Raw genomic sequence first — 8,314 nt, 5'->3', positions numbered from 1 at the left:
TTTTAGTTTATCCATTTTTTTACTGGCATCATAAATTAAAAATATATTCAAGAACAAAACTCAGGATTCAGCACAGTTAGTTTGAAGTGAGCTAGGTTAGGAGTTCAAATATTTAGTCTTTGAACTTTAAACTTTAAAACTGGACCATTTCAGACATGCATAGCAACATGTCCCACACCTGTATACAGTATTTCTAAGGATTGCTACAGAGAAAATATCTCATATCCTTCGTTGCATCCTTTTGTCTTCCTGTGGTAAACAGTGACAAGTACGGTTCCTTTTAAAAGTAACAACAAAACACAGGAACATGAGTACCTCCCTCTGGTATCCATCCATTTTCAGAAAGCTGAAAGGTTAGCGCCTGGTAAGGGCCATGGCAACCTGGAAGCAGAGGACACAGAGTGGGAATACACCATGGACTGGATACCAGTTAACTGCAGATGACACATACACACAGCACCTACTGTATTCATCTAGCCAGCTTATGTTTGGGATGAAACTGGAGCACCCAGAAGAAACCTACACAGAAGCGAGAAGAGCATGCAAACTCCACACAAAGGGCAACTCAGTCTAGAACTGAAGCAATGACCCAAGAGCTGGGAGCCAGCAGCACCATCGACCACACCAGCATGCTGTTCACTCAAGTTCCACGAATAACATTCATCTATTTATTGTCCTGATGTCACAATGCTGTGCCATTCACATCTAAAATCTATTACCAGGGGAAAACTGTTAAAAGCAAGACTTGGTTTTGCATCGCTGGCTTTGCTTTGACCACTCTTTCTGTGCAATTGTCTTAAATTATATCTTTTGCAACCTGGCTGCCCTTCATTTCTAAAGCTTTTGACTTTAATAAATTGCTTGCAGAATTTCAGTTCCATAAATGCCTCTTAAATAGAGATGTGGAGTGGTTTGATGATGTTTTAATTGTAGCGTTCAGAATGTATTAGCCATGACCTACAGGCTTTTGTGGCAGCTTCCATTCAATATGTATGTGTGTGCAGACATCTTGGGGTTTAAAAAGGTTAATTAACCTCTTGTGGTAGACCTTTCCTTAACACTTAACTTTGTCTAAATTCTGATAGTGCCATTAACCCATACTCTCACCTTCTCACCTCTGCTATCATTAGCAACATTCTACCCATTAAAACTTGGTATTGATTTTTTTTCCTTACTGTACTTTTGCTTTTAAAGGAAACACAGATTGTTAGTCGCTTTATTATGTCTTTGGAAAAAAAAATTGTAAGGGGATTTAAAGAAAATGCGACCACAAGGACTGCTTTGCAGCCTTTGGGTTGTTGGGATTTATGAAATGCCATAACGGCATTAAATATAAAAGGGGGTTACATTGTATAGTATTTCAACCAGTAAAGGTGCACTTTGACATTCTAAAGAGAGGCTTTATTGGCTGGCTGTGGCTGAGATTTCCTAAATAGCATTAAAGCTGGCAGAGTTGCACCCTCCCTTTGGCCACGTTATCTCTGGCTTGGTGTGCGACAGGGCCCGCTGGAACTTGTCGTTGTCACGATTGTGATCCCTCCACTTAAAGGCGCTCCGACCCTTTCATATTTTAGTTGATTATGTGCACCTGCCCCCCGTTTGTCTCACGATTTAAGCCTGACGCTCTCGCTAATCCTGGCTCAGCATTGGAAGATGGACGCCACAGGCTTGCTTATTCCCAGGGCTCAAGGGTAGCCCGAGGCCAGGCCTTTTTCCCCGGTGTCCTGACGGTCTGAGTCCAGGGCTTGGCGCGCCTGGCCTCGTTACTCTCTTTTAACTCCGGTTCCTGTTCCGGATCCCGTTCCGGCTTTTTACCCTGTCTTGTCTTGGATGGATCACCTGGTTCCTGGATTTTGGACTGCACCCTGGATTTCCCGTTTTGGACTTCCCTGGACTTGTTTGCTTTCGCCACGCCCCCCGAACACCTAATCACCGCCGTCACCGTCCCCTGTCTGTCAACCCGTCCTAATCCTGCTGTACCTTCCCCTGATGTCCTTCTCCATTTACTTCCGGAATAGACCGTCTGCATAAGGTCCTGAACTACGCTTCACAGGAGCCTGGACCGGCTCCCATTACAGTCTTGCAGCATTGTCAGTGAGAACTCCATCTCTCTTCAGGTCAATGCCAGTTCCCCTTTAGGCATCATGGGAACTGCAGGAGTCTCTGATAAAGTGTATGTCTTGGAGTGAAGCGTTTCATCTCCTCCTGTTCCCTCCCATAAACACCTCACTCTGTCAAAATTCTACTGATGAATGGTTGTGAATTTAATAAAGGTCTCCTTCCCTTAGTAAATTTAAATGGTCTTGTACCAATTGCTTTTTTCAAAAGATTAAGTTAGGGAATTCAATGCAAAAGACATCAGTTGGCATACATGGCCTTGAATTACTGTAAATTTAAAAATAAGCTAGAGGATTGTTTATTCAGCTCCTTCCTCTGGAGCATTCATCTTCTTAAAGCCTCTGCCACAAGAGATGATTGCTAAAGCTTAAGGAACACGGGTTTGAATCCAGACTTTACGACTCAGCTGCTGTTATTGGCCCAGTGGTGTCAGTAGAAGCCCTGAAGTTTCAAGCAACATGTGGCACTAAAATTAATTTGTTTGGAAAGCAGGCTTCTCAAAGGTGATGTGTGCAGTATGTATGCTTTTTGTTGGCCATTGTGGGTCAACACAGCACTGCAATGTCAATATCGGAAAGAACAGTACATTAAGGGGAACATTTAATGTTGTTTTGTTTCAGCATGATCACAGGTGAGTTAGCCATTGTGTGTACAGCAACAAGTCTGTGGAACTCATCACCAAAGTCCATTATGTCCTTAAAATGTACGCTCCCCCTATCAGTCTTCAAACTATTCTTTGTTTTGTTGACCAACCTGGTTGTGTTATCATACTATCAAAGATAGGATACTATGATTCATTCTGTGTTTCAGTTTTCACTTATGTGTAAGTGTTGGTGGAACCTTGTGCTGGAAACTGCTTGCATTTAGATTTGTTCACAGAACTTTACCAAAATAATCAACCTAAATTCTACTCACAGGAGATTTGTTTCTTGCTAAGATTATGCTGGTGCTCACTAGCTCCACAATAAATCTAATTAATAATCTGATTCTGCAATTTTATTTTGTCATTTTGCCAAAGTGTTCTAGCATTTCCTAAAAAGCTTCTCAAATCTGAAAGAAAGGAAATGTGTGAGGAAGAAGATTAGTATGACAAACCTCTCTTTCAATGGACTACCCACCAGCATGCAACATGATAGTAATGCAATTTCTCATGTTTTGGTACTAACTTCTGAAAAATCTTTTCAAAGATTTTTTAAAAACGTTTTGCCCACAAAATACATACAGTATTTAGCATAATGATGAAAGTTCAAGATGAAATAGCAGACAATTGTTTTTGCTACTATCAGGGAAAGTAAAAAAACAAATTAGAAAGAAACTACAGTATGCATTTATTAACTTGAAAGGTGTTAAAAACAAGTCCCTGATTTTATAGACTGCAAGCATTACAACTCGAACCACATTAAGGATAGTTGTGAAGTAATACATTGTAAAACCTAATTTACACATAACACATTGTTGTGTGTAGCTAAGAATCATAACAGCTTAATGGGAGCTGGTTTATTATTAAAGCACACGTAAATATCCAAAGGAATGCTGTAGACTAGAAGATCCTATTATGAAATATTTTGAATCTTTGTTTTTACAACCAAGATTACTGGCAATACTGTATGTTAAGGATTCATTATTGCATGCATTTTGACCAAGGTATTTCAATAACGTTCTAGTTTTCCCCTGGTTATAGTGAACTGAAGAAAGACAGAAGTGAAGTGTAATGAAAAAATATGATGCCACATGTGGTTTTTAGTTATTTCTCTTTTAATATACTGTATATATAAAGGCATTGACATTTTTAGAAATAATTATCAAATTCATGAATTTTATACCTTCTTTGAACTGAAAATTTCAAATAGGTTTACCATTACCTAACAGATACACTATATCTTTAAATGAACATGAAGAAGGGATTTACTTTGACTTTACAGTCTAGTATTAAAGAGGAATAGCACCTTTCAGTTTTAGGTTGGAGATTCCCAAAACCATACAGCATTTCAATTGGGTGTCAAAGAATGAACGCAGTCTTAAAACCCACAAGATTAATTTTGTCCAATAAAAAGTGCTTAGAGAGTATTTCACATAAAAATACCTTACATGCAGAAAAAATCAATACTCTTCACAAGTCACATAGAAACAATTTCAATAATAGTAGACACTAAATACATCTAGATACAGAAAAAAAAACAAAGGAAAGGAAGACAGACCCACTCACATTACATGAAAGTACTTTCAGAGTACAGAGTGAGCACTAAAGATTCTTTAACATTAGTATAGCGTTGGCAGCTTCACTCAGGCTTACTCTGTACAGCCAAAACCAGTCAACATAAAAATGTTTTTCTCCCAACGCGTTGAAGTGTAATTTCTGTTCTTGGTCTCATTAAAGTGTAATTAAAAGTCCATTTCAATTCATAAGGAATAACAACACCCAAGAAAAAAAAGCATTTGGGAACGTACATAGAGTGTTTGGCAAAGGACAATTTGGCATAACCTGCCTGGCTGAGGGCCAAATTGACCAAGAAGCAGCTGCACAGGAGGAAATGGTGTGGAGGAAGGATACTTAAGCAGAATGTGAAGAAGAGATTTTTTATCGCAATATATAATATACTGAAATGATGTCAGGGATGACTATAAGTTGGGCTGTTATAGTTGAGATGAAAAAGAACACGGTTGCTGTCATCCCTCAAAAACCTTCATTGAAAACTTCATTCGTTCAGGCATATTGCTTTTTTCGTTTATCTGAGTTCATATTGTTAAACCTGCTGTGGGGAAAGACATTATTTTGCAATGATTTTTAGCTTCAGATATGGATTAAGAATTACAGCTTTTGTGATAAATTTAGAATCCCCAATTTATTTTATGTTACACGCCTACAGGTTCTGGGATCGCCAGCAGCACGCATTTCTTGGCATTTCGGAAACTAGCCACCATGAAGGGGAAGACGAGAAAGTGTAGGCAGACTCCTCCAACCTACCCATCTTCGATTCATTCATCTCTTAACACGCCACAGGCTACACATCACCATACAGGATGTTCACTGTCACAGATATAACTTTAACCCCAGCCTCACGACTGAGTGAGTCTACCGACACCAAAGCTCGTAGCCCATCTATAAATCTTTGTTTTCTTAGCCACGTTCGTCACTTTCCTATGTTTTTTATTTTCATCATCCCCACTGGTTGGTAACTGGAATTTAGTGGACATAATGCAAGAACAATATGCTACAAATTGTAACAAAGACACAAAGGTATGTGCATGGGAAAACACTGTGAAGCGTAAGAGAAGTGGGAGTGTGGGCTGAGACGCTGGGAGTAGCTTAGAGAAAAATCACTTGATCTGGAGTACAGACATGCACCCCAGTGGAAGCCATTTCATGGATCGAACCACAGCTCGGGGGAAACACAAGCTGACTAAACAAGTAACACACGCACAATTGTAGTTTTTCATGTCTATGTTGAATTCAGTATTTTAACATTCACTGTCTATGCTGGTATCTATAAAAGTATCTGAACCTAGTATAATGACCTCTATTAAAGGGGGTAATTGGAGTCAGGAGTTCCATTCAATGAGTTGACATTCAGGTGTGAGTTTGAGGTGCCATGCCCTACAAAAAAACTCCACAGAGTTTGGTTACCAACAGAACCTGCTCTTCACAACTTTTTTTCACCACAGCAACTGAGAACAACGTTTACAATTTGCACAGGCAATTTAAAATAATAATATCTGGGATAATAGTAATGTTGGATTGAAAACCTTCTCATTGTGATGGAGGTCTAATAAAATGCGACTCTTAAAATGGGTCCAGGGTGGCATAGTGGTTAGCATTGCTAACTGACAAGTTTCTATATCATGAACTTAATTTAATAATAATAATAATTGCTTACACGTATATAGCACTTTTCTGGACCACCAATGTGCAGCACCCACCTGGATGATGCGACGGCAGCCATAGTGCACCAGAACGCTCACCACACATCAGCTATCACTGGGGAGGAAAACAAAGTAATGAAGCCAGTTCATAGATGGGGATTATTAAGAGGTCATGATTGGCAAGGAAATTTGGCCAGGACACCAGGGTTACACCCCTACTCTTTTCGAGAAACGCCCTGGGATTTTTTTAATGACCACAGAGAGTCAGGACCTCAGTTTTAAGTCTCATCTGAAGGATGGAGCCTTTTTTACAGTTTAGTGTCCCCGTCACTTTACTGGGGTATTAGGATCCACATAGACCGCAGGGTGAGCCCCCCGTGCTGGCCCCACTAACACCACTTCCAGCAGCAACCTTAGTTTTCCCCAGAAGGTCTCCCATCCAGGTACTGACCAGGCTCACACCTGTTGAGCTTCAGTGGGCTGCCAGATGTGAATTGCAGGGAGACTTGGCTGCTTCAAATTTTCTATATTCAATTATAATGTTGATGCATGTATATCGACAGATGTATGTCTATCAAATAAAAACTTTCCTAACAATGCCTTACAAGGATATTTTTATAATCCTATTTTCATATCCTACTGTAAATTGGTCTTATAAAATATTGTCCTCTGCAGCACAGTTTCAAAAGTGATTTAAGTTATCTGCAGTCACGTGGCATGTGTCTATCACATGTCCTGGGATACAGCAGTTTAAGACACTTTCAGATGGACTAATAGGAAAAGAGAACAAATCCTGGCAGAACAATTTAGCACATTGTTCAAACTTCACAGCATATCTTTGGACAGTGGGAGGAGGCCAGAACTCCATGTGGCCACAGGAAGAACATTCTACACTAACTCTACACCAAACCAGGGATCCAAGAGTTGTGAAGCAGCTGTGCAAACAGCCACATCATTGTGCCACCCATCAGTGAGTGACAGCAATTTAATGATTAGCATCACTACTGCTCTGGATATACAGTGGAAGCTCAGTGGAAACTGACAGCAAATATCGAGTTTGTTCTTTTTAACACAGGGTGACCTTAAGACCTTTATCAATGTGATTACCATTGAAAATGACGATTAAAACAGTAACTAAGTTGGATAGATGTCAAATACATAAATGCCAATGTAGGATTAGAAGAAAAGTGACTTTCTTTTTTATTCCTGATTAGTTATCTGCAAACTAGTTTTAGACCCAAAGGATACCCATAATTTCAAAATTCTGTGAAAGTAACAAACTTAATTTTAACAAAATAAGCAATGTAGACACAAAGTCTTGTTCTTGTTCAAGGTCAGTATTCGTGTTGGTAACCCTTATTATGTACTAATTAGAAAATGAACATAAAAAAATCTGAATGCTCTCCTTTTCAGTCTTTCAGAGGACAACCAAGGTCTTCATCAGTTTTTGTAATTATGACTTCACTTCAAAATTTGTACTACTCCTAGATTGTTCCATTACTCTACAGTTTTTTTGTTATTTAGACTTCAAAGAGGTTTTTAAAAGCAATTTTTATGAATGCATAAACATGAAAAAGTAATCAAACAACATAGACAAAAAATGGATTATCACAGGTCTTGATGACTATGTTTTCTCCTTGAAATGAACTTGTATGTAAAGCAAATACTAACACACTTGACTAAGAGCTTTAAATATGCAAATGTATGCATTTATCAGGCTGTTAGAAAGATATTTGTATGTATATATAGTGTCCTCAAAAGTATCAGAACTGCAAAGTCAAAATGTTTCATTTCTGGGTAATTCTAGGCATATAGTGCATTTGATCATTAGAACAAAAGTACAGTTTGTGATCATTCCAGTGCTTTCAAGTAACCATATGGATTTGATAAAATATTATCATTCATACAAATTTCACTATAACAAATACAAATTGATTGACTGCAAATTAATAATAACAGTTTTGATTTTGTCATCTCGGTATATTTGGAGGGTGCTGTATATTTAATGAATTTACTGAGAATTTATTTTCCAAGAATTAAAAAAATAATAACTCTATTTACTCGAGAATTTTTTTTTTCAAATAAAGTACACAGATTTGGGGGTATTGATTAAATGTTTTGTTGTCATTTTGATTAATTAATCCTTCATGGTTTACCGCGATTCATTCCAGTGACTTAAACTGTTGTATAAGCACTAAATCACCTCATCACTTAGAGAGAATGGGTACAGGTAATGAAGAGATTTAAGATGCTGAATGTCAGACCTGGTGAAAATCAAGAAAGCAAAATGGAGAAAGGAGTTTATTACCTGTGTCTTCTTATCAAGAGAACAATG

The sequence above is a fragment of the Atractosteus spatula genome, chromosome 8 (assembly GCF_055471065.1).
Source record: "Atractosteus spatula isolate fAtrSpa1 chromosome 8, fAtrSpa1.hap1, whole genome shotgun sequence".
NCBI lineage: Eukaryota > Metazoa > Chordata > Actinopteri > Semionotiformes > Lepisosteidae > Atractosteus > Atractosteus spatula.
The sequence above is the reverse complement of the archived record's forward strand: the minus strand, read 5'-3'. Positions refer to the sequence as shown.